At 33.6% G+C, this 16,243-nt stretch overlaps 1 long non-coding RNA gene across 1 annotated transcript; it reads right to left on the reverse strand.

The window, feature by feature from the left end:
• Positions 1-669: 669 nt before the first annotated feature.
• Positions 670-1,665, reverse strand: LOC134316852 (uncharacterized). The gene is made up of 3 exons (XR_010013133.1): positions 1,612-1,665; positions 841-893; positions 670-694 (listed from the first exon to the last, which is right to left on the reverse strand). It is a non-coding gene; the product is annotated as an uncharacterized LOC134316852 (long non-coding RNA).
• Positions 1,666-16,243: the final 14,578 nt, after the last annotated feature.

The raw sequence follows: 16,243 nt of genomic DNA on the forward strand, positions 1-16,243 counted from the left end.
TATAAATATAACCACTGCATTTATTAAAAACCCTTAAAAAACATTTTTTAAATGTGTATAGGCAATATGTTTCTTGGCATACCTTAACACCTTTTTAACTGGTGTTATGCAGTTAGCAGTGCTGCTGGAGTTTTCAAACGCCTTAGTGTGAAAAACTGAATTGCCACCATCAATAACTGCCAGCTTACATGGTCAAGTCTGGTATATTCTGAACATTGACAGGAACAGGCTCTTCATCCTCCTCATCCTCAACACATGGTGCACGTGGTCTGTGTATTTACTGTAGGGAAATTATCATTCCTGTGTTAAAAAGGTACTATATCCATTTTACACTGAAACATGCTTTTTAAGTGATTTACAACTTGTGTAGATCCCTGAAGTGCTTTCTGTAGGTTAACAATTCTACAGATGTTTTAGAAACAATTTATCAGTTTCTTTTCCATCTAGTCTAAATTTATATAATCAAAGTTTCTATTAAGCGAGTCTTTTTTTTTGCTTACCTGTAGCAAAGAGACTTGGCCAGATTGGATCCAGATTATCCTCAGAATCTGATATTAGAATCTAAAAAATAAGGAAGGACATGAAGGAACCTAAATGTCTAACACAACAAAACTGAAAGAAAAGAAATGGAGGTAACATCTGCTTCAATACCTGTCCAGCATATATTGTAGAGGAAGAATGTCCCATTGAATCTCTAAAAACATGTTAAAATTGCTTACTTAGTGCAACAGGGTAAGCCATAATAATCTGGATAGTTTTGTTATGTTTCACATTATTCTTGTACTATTTCATACTTAATTTAGTCAGAGAAAAAAACTAAATTTACATGTTAGTACTTACACTTCATCTTCGGGTTTGTTTTTGGGAGTACTTTGGTTCTGGGGTTTAAAAACCTGAGGGTTAAAACATACAATTTTCAACAAATTTATATAGCCTGTATTATTCTTCCCTTATGAGATATACATATATATCATTAAAACCACCTCCTTGTATCTCCACTCTTTGTCCATTTTATCAGCTCTGTTTACCATATAGGAGCACTTTGTAGTTCTATAATTACAGTCTGTAGTCTACCTATTTCTCTGCTTGCTTTGTTAGTCCCCTTTCGTGCTGTCCTTTAATGGTCAGGACCCCCACAGAGAAGGTATTTTTTGGTTGGTGGACTATTCTCAGTCCAACAGCGACAATGAGGTGTTTAAAAACTCTGATCCACTCATACCAGCACAACACACACTAACACACCACCACGTCAGTGTCATTGCAGTGCTGAGAATGATCCAACACCTAAATATGGTGGTCCTCACTTTTCTGCTCTATGGTGGTCCTCACTTTTGAAAAGCAGGGCAACAAAGTATGCAGATAAATAGATGGACTACAAACTGTAATTTTAGAACTACAAAGTGCTTCTACTCAGTGGAGCTGATAAAATGAACAAAGAGTGTAGATACAAGGAAGTGAACTGGTGGTGCGTTTTTCACACACATGCACACTCACGCACACGCATGCACACACACACACACACACTGTTGAACCAAAATACTGGCCAGCATTACGCATATACTCAATTCTCCCATGTACCTCTTCCCTAAATTATGTTTCATGTTAACTCACCACAGTGTCGGCCTGATTGAATTCAGTTCTGCTCCTAGTTGTGATGACAATTTCAGAATCAGAGTCTGATTCTGATCTAGCATCCACTGCAGTTAAAAGAAACAAAAGCATTACATTATGTGTCACAACAGTTTTAAATTATTTTAAAAAATCTTCAGATCCACAAACCTCCTCTAAAATGTTTGTCTTGGCATATGAAAAAACAAATCCTGCAATATGTCTTTCCTATTTCCTTTTTATAGTCAGCCAATATGAATGGCCTTTCTGTTCCAGGCACATGGACCACTTCAGAGCAATCTGGAAACAAAACGACGTATGGTCCTTCATCCATGTCCTTGTTAAACACTCTCATTTTCTGGACAGCAAGTTTCAGCAAATCAGGGGCTGCTATTTCCGGGTCTGTAAATAATGGGAGTGTTTTGCCTCTTGCAGGTTTTAAATCATGTCCATGTGGCACCATCAATCCTATGTTTATTTAGAAAAATTTAAGACAAAGAATACGATTACTGTAAATCCTAATTTATATGATTGTTGCATAGCACACCAAACTGGTCTACTAATTAAAACATAGCCTAACTGTAAACCTATTTTCTTGCTGACAATAGTCATTTATATATAACAAAACATATATTGTGGAACCTTACCTGAACTTGTCTTCTTTCATGTTTAAGTTGTCTCTTTGGCCCACAGCTAAATGACTGCAGTCAAGCAAGCCTCCACTTCGAAATGCTCAGTCAAATCAGCCCCCATGTTGTTTCTGAGGATGTGCAGTGGCGGCTGCTGGTCTTTCAAAGAGAGGAAGCTCATTGTCGGCTTACATCATAAAATTTGTCAATTTATTTACACATAAATTCTGCCCTCTGTTCCTTTTACAAGAAAATGGCCTGAAATGGGTTGCAGTTTGTCTTTCGACTTCACTCACAGTGATTAAGTGACTAATGAAGTGTATTGCTTTGGCAATACGAATGTCCCTATTTGTCATGCCAATAAAGCTTCTTTTGAGTTTGAGAAGTGACAGTGTAGCGCTCAAACGAGCTGTCAATCAAAATGGGATTCAGCCTTTCCACTGATCCTCCAATCATCTTGCAGCTCCATTCACCCCCAGAGACGCTCAGCGTCGGGGGGCGGGACAAAATCGAGGCATTTATCCAATGACCGGCGAGTTTCGGAGCATTAAAAAAAAAACTCAACGCAGTCTCATAGGAGTGAAGAGACGCTCAGCTTCTGTGGGCAAATGCATTGACGCTACGGGAATGTATGAGTTAAGTTAAGAAAATCGAGTCGATTTGTGATAATTAGCTGATTCTGAACGAACTCGTCTTCGAGATATACGTGCTCTAATGCATTTGTAGTCAATGAAATGTTAACACAACTGTACATATTTGACCATTTAATTTTGGACATTTTAGGGGAAGCTGAGCTTCCCTTGCAGTCTTACAGAAATCGCCACTGGCGTATACTAAACATTACGGTAATAGCGTCTGGTAAAACTGAAAAAAAAAGAGTCACTGACGACCTGAACATGACTACATCAGTTAAAAATATATAAATATATCACTTATAAATATATAAATATATCAGTTAAAAATATAGAAATATATCAGTTAAAATATATATAAATACGTCACTTAAAAATATAAATATATTAGTTAAAAATAAATAAATATATCAGTTAAAATATATATAAATAAGTCACTTAAAAATATAAATATATTAGTTAAAAATATATAAATATATCAGTTAAAAATATATAAATGTATCAGTAAAAAATATATAAATGTATCAATTAAAATATACTGTATATATACATATATCAGTTAAAAATAAATAAATAAATAAACCCATTTCTTCCTGCAAACTGTATTTGGGATACAATTTCAAGCTTTGAAAAAAGAGTTGGTAATAACATGACATTATGATTTTACTTTAAATTTAGAGTCAACTACAATGTAATCTACGGAAGCGTATTGCTGCCACAAAGATAAAATAAAAAGCCATCAGTATGTTGTTTTAACGAGAAAATATGTCGTTATAACGAGAAAGGATGTCGTTTTAACGAGAAAGGATGTCGTTTTAACGAGAAAAGATGTCGTTATAATGAGAAAAGGATGTCGTTATAACGAGAAAAGTTCATTACCTCAGATGACGCTGCATAGCTGATGGAAGCGTATCTGCTGATGGAGAGACAGTTTGCACACATGCATGATGCTGTAGCTTGTGTAACCTTGCAGCTTGTCGTGCCGATCAAGATTCTCCTTTAGGAACAACAATGTCTAAACTTTTTAGTTTATAAATTATTATTCAACATTTGTCTGACATTCGGCATTCCGATCTAAATAAGTGCTTCAAAAAACACATAAGACCCACTTATTTTATGATTTCTTACACGAATAAAAATAGTCAACATACTACAAAAACAATTTTATGTTAATTTTAAGATTACGTCTATTTATCTAAAGAAAGGTTATAATGAAACCGTTTATCAAGCTCCCACTTCGTCTAATGAGTTAGGGACCGTCATAAAACTAACTGAGAAACGTAGGAGACATTAACTCTGCACTTATCCAGACTAATAAATCCATTTAAATTTTATATATAATTTGTATATTTGAAATATAAATTTATTACAGATTTATTGATCTTTATTTAAATGTAATGTAAAAGAAATACTATGTTATTTCAAAAAATAAGGTGTGTGTAATAGGTGAGAAACATTGATGTGTTTGTGTAAAAATTGTTTGACATTAATTCATCAAATCATACAAGATTTAAATGGATTTATTTGTCTGGATAAGTGCAGAGTTAATGTCTCTTACGTTTCTCAGTTAGTTTTATGATGGTCCCTAACTCATTAGATGAAGTGGGAGCTTGATAAACGGTTTCATTATAACCTTTCTTTAGATAAATAGACGTAATCTTAAAATTAACATAAAATAGTTTTTGTAGTATGTTGACTATTTTTATTCGTGTAAGAAATAATAAAACAAGTGGGTCTTATGTGTATTTTGAAGCACTTATTTAGATCGGAATGCCGAATGTCAGACAATAGTAGTAAGTATCATACACTATCTGTCAAAATATGATTTATGACCTTGAATTATGACCCCCAATGTGAGTGACTGGGTAGTTTGATTGACAGGTCATGTTGACTGCCATAGGTATGGAACACCCACCCACCCACCTCTCCCATCCCACCTCTCCCACCCCAGCACACCCCAGCACACCCCCATCCCACACACACACTCCACACTACTCAGACACAAAAGCAATTTAAGTTGGTGTCTTAAAGCAAACATCATTTGATTAATGCTAACTAAATATAAAATTATATTTAAAATTAGATGTATAATAATACAATAAATGAGATACTTAGTTTTTCTTCACAGGCCAACAAAACACCACAGACCCCAACCCACCCACCCACCTCTCCCATCCCACCCACCTCTCCCATCCCACCCACCTCTCCCATCCCACCTCTCCCACCCCACTCACCCCACACCCCAGCACACCCCCCCATCCCACACACACACACACACACACACACCCACAAGCAAACATCATTTGATTAATACTAACTAAATATAAAATTATATTTTAAATAAATGAGATACTTAGTTTTTCTTCACAGGCCAACACAGCAATCATAAACACACACACACACACACACACACACACACACACACACAAACACACACACACACACACACACACACACACACACAAACCACACACCTCAAGGTTTATCTGGTCAGGCCTCCCCAAGATCCCTAACATCAAAAGATCATTTAGGTGCGATGTCACTATATATGTTAATGTTTAAGGTTTATAACAATGGTCAAGTCAAACCAAATTGGTTTTTGCTCCAAGATAGACGAGATATGTCAATGCATATGACAGCCGACATCGTGATCACTTTAAGGTAGCTAAATTAACTTATTTGATTCTTGGGCTTATGACGTTTGTGGGTTGAACAAGAGTAGCATGACATACCCTGTTTTGTCTGTTAAAAGAAACATCAACCACATTCAATTACACCACCCCACAACATTCCACCACTACTCAGACAAAAAAGCGATTTAAGTTGGTGTCTTAAAGCAAACATCATTTGATTAATGCTAACTAAATATAAAATTATATTTTAAATTAAATGTATAATAAAACAAATAAATGAGATACTTAGTTTTTTTTCACAGGCCAACACAACAAGCATAAACACACACACACACACACACACACACACCCCACACCTCAAGGGTTTATCTGGCTAGGGCTCCCCTAGGTCTCTAACATCAAAAGGTCAATTAGGAACAATGTATCTATATATGTTAATGTTTAAGGGTTTATAACAACAGTCAGGCCGGCAGACAGGCCGGGGTTTATCTTTACTACAAAAGACTTACAGATGTACACCCCACCCCACAAATGGTGAACACAAACATGCCTCCAAAGGTTTATGACACCTATGTCACACAGACTGGTCAATCTTTTTAGATATTTTACTGTTAGTTCTAGTGTTCGTGAAACAAAGGGAAATTAACTTGTTACAGCAGTATGAAGACAGGAAAAAACGGAAAGAAATATTAAAATATTGCACACATAGTGTCTAACAATAATATATACATTAGAAATATGCATAATATATTAGGTTATTGCACTTATTGTAAATAAATTACATATTGCACTTGTTATTACACCATGAACATGTAAGATTTGGTATGAGTGAGATTATTATATATTATTACTGTTGTCCTGATGGCTGCTGGAATGAAGGACCTGCGGTAGTGCTCGTTCTTACACAGGGGCGGGCGGAGAAGTCTGGTACTGAAGGAGCTTGGTAGGTCTCCTCATGTAGTGGATGTGTGGTGATGTCCAGGATGGATGACAGCTTGGCTATCAACCTCCTATCTCCCACCTCCTCTACAGGTTCTGGGATTTAGCAAGTGATTGTGCTGTCAAATTTAGTTTTATACAATGTGGATAAAGCTTCCACATACATTTTCTTATTAGCTTATTAACCTATAGAACTACACACTAGATAAATACTTAATCCCAAAATGAAAAATTTACCAAATAAATTTTTTATACATGTATAACACATGTATAACTTCATAATACACCTATAGCTGTATTGCTCAACCAGTAATTACACTTAAAACAATTACAACTTAAAATACAACTGAAATTTTGCTTGTTGCCCCAAAACTTTTCCAGTCTTTGTTCGAATGTGGATGGTGCATCCGTCCTTCAGATCTACTGCATTCAAACTCTGGAGCCCACTCTCTCCCACAATTTCTGTTCTGCTCTTCCATCTCTTTCTTCAAATGACATTTACATAAGTCATTGTTTTTTGTTGTTTTTGTTCTTTTCTTGGTACAGGAATGATTTAAGATTCTTGTCCATTGTAATCACTAATGCTATAGAATGGTACATAATATAAGGTTATTCCTTTAACATAAGAGCACACATTTTCCTGCTTACATCAAAATGAGAAACATTAATGCTGACACAGTTATACTTTTAACATATTCTTCAGAACACAGCAGTAGTACAATCCAAAGTATGAAAAGTCACACAGGATCACTTTTTAAAGTGACAAAACTCAGTACATGCATCACATATGTTGTTTAATTATTGTAGTTAATTATTGTTCACTACATATACTAGGTTATCAATAATGCTGTGAAGTTTTTTGTTAAGTCCATTGCACTTGGTTATTATTATTGTTTATAAATATTAAAAACTTAGATTTATAATCATCCATAGTATTACAGAATTGACACAGAATGTTGTAGAAGAAAGGCCTTTAAGTTTAAATGTCTTAAATAATTATTTAAATGTTTTTACATCAACCGATAAAGCTATAAGTTCTCGCTGCAACTAAATACAAACCATTTTACAAACTGCCGTATGCAATAAAACCAAAGAAAAATACAGTCAAGAAAGACAGGCCATATTCGTCAGATAAGGTCACTTTGTGATCATGCAAACTGATTGCAACTGAAGACATGCAAATTGCTAGAGCGGATGTCAGTGAACAAATAAACTTTAAAAATGTATTGTTCATATAATTATGTATAGTTAGTAATTAACAAGACTGACTGATCTTGTAATTCGGACTTTGTAAAGTATCATCTATTGTTTTTAACTAAATAAGTTTATCATATCTAGAATCTTGCTTGAAATAAAAAAGATTATGGTGAAATACATGATTGTAACTGTAAGATTAACAAAAAAAAAAAGAAAAGAGAAAAAAAAGTGAAATAACATATTTACACCTCAAACTCAAGAAGGGAAATGTATAAACATTCACTCATACCGTTCTGCCTACAAAACAGCTGGCAAACTTTGTTAGCTCAATAATATGATGCACAAGAGTTTAATATTCTTCAAAAGAATGTAAAGACTCATTTCTTCTTAATTTCATTTGTTGCTCGATATCATTTTTTTTAGAAGTTGGAAGGTTTTCAATTTGGGCTTATCATTAAATATAACCGGTTTCTAAATAAAATGTGTCTGTATTGACACAATTAAAATTCCTATTTCATCGCAATACATAATGTATTAGGCCATAGATCTGTTTTAGACTGTTGTTAGAAATGTTCAGACTATGTTACTAGAAGCAATAAAAATACTGCTCAAGCTATTTCTTGAAATGCCGGATTCATCTGAAGTTATGTTTATTTTAGACATACATTTTTACACACAGATAAGGTGAGCATTTTCAACACATTCACCATGAATGATGGGTATATGAAACAAGAAAATTGAGCTTAACAGGACACAGGAGACATCAGGATTTCCCCCTACTCTTTCCTTAGAAACAATAGTATGGGTTATTTTAATATCATCATAAAGCAGGCAGTGTTAAACTTTTCTGGTTGTAACAAGAGAAAGTCAGGTGCAAGGTATCAGATACGTATGTCTGATTGTACTTGATATCAGTACTAGATATTACCAGATTCAGTTATCATTGTTCATCATCGCTTCATTAAAACAGACAAACTTTTACTGATCATTACTGTAAAACTGATTTCATCAAGGGGAACATGCAATGTGATTGTTAAATGTAACTCTCATGTGGTTTTGATACAAAACATTTTTTATTAAAATATATACAGTAAAAAATTTTATTGTGCCATTCAGTTTATCATTATAAACATGGATTACATTAAATTACAGTAGTGTTTAATAAATCTGCCATTAATAGTTACAGATCAATGATTTAGTTTACATGCTTTATTTTACTCTTAACATATATAAAAACAAATAAATATTTTCATATCCACGGATTAAACAGGTTTTACTTAACCGGTAAATTGTACGGCTTACATAATAGTTTATCGTACAGCCAGCTTTAGTCATATTTAAAGATCATACGACTAAAAGTATCCAAATAGTCATGAGTTTATGCATGTAATTGATTTGGTAGATAAGTGCAAATAAAACTACTCAAACTGAGCAAATAAAAATAGAAGGAACAAATAAACCAGTTTAAAAGTCAATCTGATTTATACATTTAGCTCCATGGTTAACAGAGCTAATCAACTCTAGAGCAGACCTCAAAAGATCATAATTTTAAAACATTATTATTAAAATAGACAATATTTCATTCTTAAAATATTGTCTTAAGTCACTTTTTTCATGTTTTTGTCCCTGTAAAATGGCTGCATGCATTCCTTTATCTTTTTAAAAAATTAACCGTATGGTAAACTGCCTAAAATTCGAGAAGCTGTATTAAATACACATTATCTGTGATGCAATCATTACACACAGAGTTTATCAATCACAGTAAATGTTGATAAATTCAGTCTGATTTCTTGTTTCTAGTGCTTTACTTTCTCACAAAGTTACCATCATAGCATATCACCAAACAGCGGCTAACGTTTAGTTGTGTTTGTTGGGTGAATACATTTGTACATTTTTAATAGTGACCAAATATACTGTATGTATTACGGTGGCCGAGAAGTGCAAAACAAATTTACATTTCAGAAAACAAAATTACAAAAAAACAAAAACAAATTTACAACGAAAGCAAAAACAAATTTACAAGTGTTGGGTACCCAGTGTTTGTAAATTTGTTTTGGCATATGTAAAAGTGTTTCAGCACTTGTAAATTTGTTTTCGGCATATGTAATTTGTTTTCTAAAATGTAAATTTGTTTTGCACTTCTCGGCTGCACATTTCTGACGGAAAAGGTAGGGACAATAAACCGGAAGTGCGTGTTGCTTACCAGCTGTCAATCAAACTGTTTGTCAGCGGTAAAGTGAACGGAGTTTGTGATGGTGACGATAAACAAGGTTTTGTCTCGTTTGTGGAAATCATTTTATCCAGTTGATCCGCTATTGTTTTTCTTGTGGAAAGTTATTAGATTGTTTGTGCAGACGGTTAGACGTGGCGTGTGCATCTCTATCTACCGTCCGCTCTTCTAAACATCTAAGGAATTCCCACAAGAACAACAAAAGCAAAATAATGAAAATAATTAACACAAAATGGACAAAACATTGTTTATTAGGGACGGAACATTTGATACCGAGGCTTTAAAGCTTGTTTCACTTTTGTAACACTGGACTCAGTGTATCGGAGCTTATATTAAAGCAGCAGAATGTGTGGGACTGATGAAGCTTTGGCGCTGTGTTTTATCTCACTCACTATATAAGGGGGGGGGGGGGGGGGGGCACCTTACACAGTCATGAGAACAAAGGTTTTATTTAGGGTGTTTAACATTTATTATTTTTATTCTTTATAATAATAAGTCAGAACCATATTTTAGGCAAAACAACGCACTCTGCCCACTGTGCTACTCATACAGAGGTGTATTAAACAGGTTATGCTGCTATAACCAGCGCACACACACCGTTACTAAGAATAAAAGTGAACACTACTTAATATAATTACCACAGTCTCCCATTGATAAAAATATGGAACAAAGCGTCCTGTATCAGTTCAATACTGAACGCGGCGTTTAGTCTCCAAATAAAGAAGGATTCTGTATTTTACAGGACGGTGGGTAACCCTGGTTTGATTGTCTCTTATATAGTGAGTGAGATAAAACACAGCGCCAAAGCTTCATCAGTCCCGCACATGCTGCTTTAATATAAGCTCCGATACACTGAGTCCAGTGTTACAAAAGTGAAACAAGATTTAAAGCCTCGGTATCAAATGTTCCGTCCCTAATAAACAATGTTTTGTCCATTTTGTGTTAATTATTTTCATTATTTTGCTTTTGTTGTTCTTGTGGGAATTCCTTAGATGTTTAGAAGAGCGGACGGTATCTATCTAGAGATGCACACGCCACGTCTAAACGTCTGCACAAACAATCTAATAACTTTCCACAAGAAAAACAATAGCGGATCAACTGGATAAAATGATTTCCACAAACTAGACAAAACCTTGTTTATCGTCACCATCACAAACTCCGTTCACTTTACCGCTGACAAACAGTTTGATTGACAGCTGGTAAGCAACACGCACTTCCGGTTTATTGTCCCTACCTTTTCCGTCAGAAATGTGCGGCCGAGAAGTGCAAAACAAATTGACATTTTAGAAAACAAAATTACATATGCCAAAACAAATTTACAAACACTGGGTACCCAAGCACTTGTAAATTTGTTTTTGCTTTCGTTGTAAATGTTGTTTTTGTTTTTTTGTAATTTTGTTTTCTGAAATGTAAATTTGTTTTGCACTTCTCGGCCACCGTAATGTATCCTTGTTCATTTAAAATAAAAAATCAATGCTTTTCTGCTTACAATAAACACAAAGTCAAAAGAAAAGAGCACTTATTCACCTAAATACGGAATAAGAGCCTCACTACGCATGTTTCGATTCATGTGCGTAAGGTGCATCCGTACTTTACGTATGTATAGTTTACACTATTATTTCCATAAAATCGCCACTATTTCTGTACCTGCAAAGCAAAGTATTCAAAAACTTACAATCTTCCAATGCCTACCAATGTACTGATATCTGTTAGGATTTTAACAACATAACAACGAGACGGTACCGCAACAAAACACAGCAGAGCAGGAGGGGAGGAGTAAGGTGAGCATGTAAGATGTGAGAGAAGCAGCGCCTGTACTTTACTTTCTGATGAAACGGGAGAAACGTGCTAAATGTACGTAGAGGAGAAAAAGTACAACTAATGTATCGATCCCATCACAAAGGTATCGATCCGATACCAATACCAACGTTATATCGTAATATCGTAACATAATATCGTTATTTGTATCGCTCTGCCCACCCACTACTTAACATGTCATTAAGTACTGTAGGGCTGAGCGATTTTGCCAAAAAAAAAAATCTCGATTATTTTTAAATTATTACCAATTCTCGATTATGATTTCGTTTTTTTTTGTTCTTGTATAATGCAATTGAAAAAAGTATAACTCAAATTTCTTTTTTTTTACATTTTAATTTAAAAGACTGCAGAAGTGCAAAAATAGTAACAGCACCACCTATAATTATCCTTTCAAGGAACTCAAACTTTATAACAATAACTGTATAACAATAATTAACAATAATTAAAACAAAATAGAAATCTTAATTAGCTATATCCTTTATAAGAATAACTCACAAACAACTCACTTTAAATAATGTGCAGCAGAACCTCCTTACATTAAGAAGTGCACAACCACAAACAGTTCTTTACAGGTTTCTTAAAAGGAACACGAGCCTGTTTACTGTTTCGACCACTGAAGTGAGTCTGTATCAGTATGTACACTGGGGGGGAGGGGGGGTCATCAAGTAATCACTCAGCTTTGATTTTGTCCTCTTGTGACTGGGGGGTGGATGGAGATCTTAAGATCTGCTGCTAACAATATAGACTACAATCCCCATGCTCCCATTCCCACTGTCACGTGACTATCACATGTCCCCGGTCAGCCAATCTTGATCGCGCTCATCGGCTCCAGAGTTTCGATTCAGTTCAGCTGTGTTCGATTCAGTGAATCTTAATTAAACTCTTCTGTTCGTGTGTCTCGTTTTGCCGATCGTGTTTGCGCTCCTTATTACTGAATCTAACCGTTAACGTGTATAATTCTTGCTGTCTTCCGTTTACTGGTTTAGTTTTCGCTGATTTTGTACACTGTTTTTGCCTTTTTGATATTAAACTTTCCTTGATATATATTCCTGCTCAGTTTCTGCCTCGTGACATGTTGGTATTTTAATTAAAATATAAAGTATGTAAACAATCGCGATTGTCACATTTCTAACATCGGGTGAAAACGTTCATTCGAATTAACCGAATTAATCGTGAAAATCGCCCAGCCCTAAAGTACTGTCAACATTACTTTGCAACATTAAATTTATCAACATTTACTGTGATTGATAAACTATGTGTGTAATGAATGCATCACAGATAATGTGTATAAGAATATTAGAGTAAAAAAATTATTATTTAATACAGCTTCTCAGACTTTAGGCAGTTTACCATACGGTTAATTTTTTAAAAAGATAAAATGCAGCCATTTTACAGGGACAAAAACATGAAAAAAGTGACTTAAGACAATATTTTAAGAATGAAATATTGTCTATTTTAATAATAATGTTTTAAAATTATGATCTTTTGAGGTCTGCTCTAGAGTTGATTAGCTCTGTTAACCATGGAGCTAAATGTATAAATCAGATTGACTTTTAAACTGGTTTATTTGTTCCTTCTATTTTTATTTGCTCAGTTTGAGTAGTTTTATTTGCACTTATCTACCAAATCAATTACATGCATAAACTCATACTTGGATACTTTTAGTCGTATGATCTTTAAATAAACTATTATGTAAGCCGTACAATTTACCGGTTAAGTAAAACCTGTTTAATCCGTGGATATGAAAATATTTATTTGTTTTTATATATGTTAAGAGTAAAATAAAGCATGTAAACTAAATCATTGATCTGTAACTATTAATGGCAGATTTATTAAACACTACTGTAATTTAATGTAATCCATGTTTATAATGATAAACTGAATGGCACAATAAAATTTTTTACTGTATATATTTTAATAAAAAATGTTTTGTATCAAAACCACATGAGAGTTACATTTAACAATCACATTGCATGTTCCCCTTGATGAAATCAGTTTTACAGTAATGATCAGTAAAAGTTTGTCTGTTTTAATGAAGCGATGATGAACAATGATAACTGAATCTGGTAATATCTAGTACTGATATCAAGTACAATCAGACATACGTATCTGATACCTTGCACCTGACTTTCTCTTGTTACAACCAGAAAAGTTTAACACTGCCTGCTTTATGATGATATTAAAATAACCCATACTATTGTTTCTAAGGAAAGAGTAGGGGGAAATCCTGATGTCTCCTGTGTCCTGTTAAGCTCAATTTTCTTGTTTCATATACCCATCATTCATGGTGAATGTGTTGAAAATGCTCACCTTATCTGTGTGTAAAAATGTATGTCTAAAATAAACATAACTTCAGATGAATCCGGCATTTCAAGAAATAGCTTGAGCAGTATTTTTATTGCTTCTAGTAACATAGTCTGAACATTTCTAACAACAGTCTAAAACAGATCTATGGCCTAATACATTATGTATTGCGATGAAATAGGAATTTTAATTGTGTCAATACAGACACATTTTATTTAGAAACCGGTTATATTTAATGATAAGCCCAAATTGAAAACCTTCCAACTTCTAAAAAAAATGATATCGAGCAACAAATGAAATTAAGAAGAAATGAGTCTTTACATTCTTTTGAAGAATATTAAACTCTTGTGCATCATATTATTGAGCTAACAAAGTTTGCCAGCTGTTTTGTAGGCAGAACGGTATGAGTGAATGTTTATACATTTCCCTTCTTGAGTTTGAGGTGTAAATATGTTATTTCACTTTTTTTTCTCTTTTCTTTTTTTTTTTGTTAATCTTACAGTTACAATCATGTATTTCACCATAATCTTTTTTATTTCAAGCAAGATTCTAGATATGATAAACTTATTTAGTTAAAAACAATAGATGATACTTTACAAAGTCCGAATTACAAGATCAGTCAGTCTTGTTAATTACTAACTATACATAATTATATGAACAATACATTTTTAAAGTTTATTTGTTCACTGACATCCGCTCTAGCAATTTGCATGTCTTCAGTTGCAATCAGTTTGCATGATCACAAAGTGACCTTATCTGACGAATATGGCCTGTCTTTCTTGACTGTATTTTTCTTTGGTTTTATTGCATACGGCAGTTTGTAAAATGGTTTGTATTTAGTTGCAGCGAGAACTTATAGCTTTATCGGTTGATGTAAAAACATTTAAATAATTATTTAAGACATTTAAACTTAAAGGCCTTTCTTCTACAACATTCTGTGTCAATTCTGTAATACTATGGATGATTATAAATCTAAGTTTTTAATATTTATAAACAATAATAATAACCAAGTGCAATGGACTTAACAAAAAACTTCACAGCATTATTGATAACCTAGTATATGTAGTGAACAATAATCAACTACAATAATTAAACAACATATGTGATGCTGTACTGAGTTAAGAGTTTTGTCACTTTAAAAAGTGATCCTGTGTGACTTTTCATACTTTGGATTGTACTACTGCTGTGTTCTGAAGAATATGTTAAAAGTATAACTGTGTCAGCATTAATGTTTCTCATTTTGATGTAAGCAGGAAAATGTGTGCTCTTATGTTAAAGGAATAAATTATAACCTTATATTATGTACCATTCTATAGCATTAGTGATTACAATGGACAAGAATCTTAAATCATTCCTGTACCAAGAAAAGAACAAAAACAACAAAAAACAATGACTTATGTAAATGTATTACCTACCCTGCCACCTCATTAGCATCACTCATCACACCTTCTTACAACATGATTAGACCCAAACAAATATGTTGATAACCACAGGTGAAATTTATGGCTGCATCGCTTTAAGAAAGTGTAGTTGGGAAAAAAACCTTGTGTGAAACTGCTTAATGATTAACATAATATTATTTTTACACAAAACTCTGTACAAATGTGTAGCAAGCTAACTACTTTAATGCAAAAACAGCAAGTAAAAGCATCTTAAATACTATAATAATAATATTAAATAACTCTATTTATATAACTTTTTCACAAACTCAGCGATACTTATGATAGGTATAATGAAGAAGAGGAAAACATAAAAATCAGTAAAAAATGGATGAAGAAAAGTAATGAGCTGTAAAGAAGAAAGTTTTTAGTTGATCTTTGAAGAAAGAGATGGAAGAGCAGAACAGAAATTGTGGGAGAGAGTGGGCTCCAGAGTTTGAATGCAGTAGATCTGAAGGACGGATGCACCATCCACATTCGAACAAAGACTGGAAAAGTTTTGGGGCAACAAGCAAAATTTCAGTTGTATTTTAAGTTGTAATTGTTTTAAGTGTAATTACTGGTTTAGCAATTACACTCAGTTAATATCAAGCATTTCTGATGTGTCATTTTTAAATAAAGACCTTTATATTGTCACATTTCTAATAATTTCACTCTAGACTGTTATTAAAAGGAATTTTCTAGTTTCCACAGAAAAATTCCACTTCATAATGATAGTACACCATCTGTAGATGTCACTTAGTTAATATCAAGCAATTCTGATTTATCATTTCTAAATAAAAGCCTTTTATATTGTACTTTTTCTATTATTTTC

Source organism: Trichomycterus rosablanca, chromosome 6 (genome assembly GCF_030014385.1).
Source record: "Trichomycterus rosablanca isolate fTriRos1 chromosome 6, fTriRos1.hap1, whole genome shotgun sequence".
Classification (NCBI taxonomy): Eukaryota; Metazoa; Chordata; class Actinopteri; order Siluriformes; family Trichomycteridae; genus Trichomycterus; species Trichomycterus rosablanca.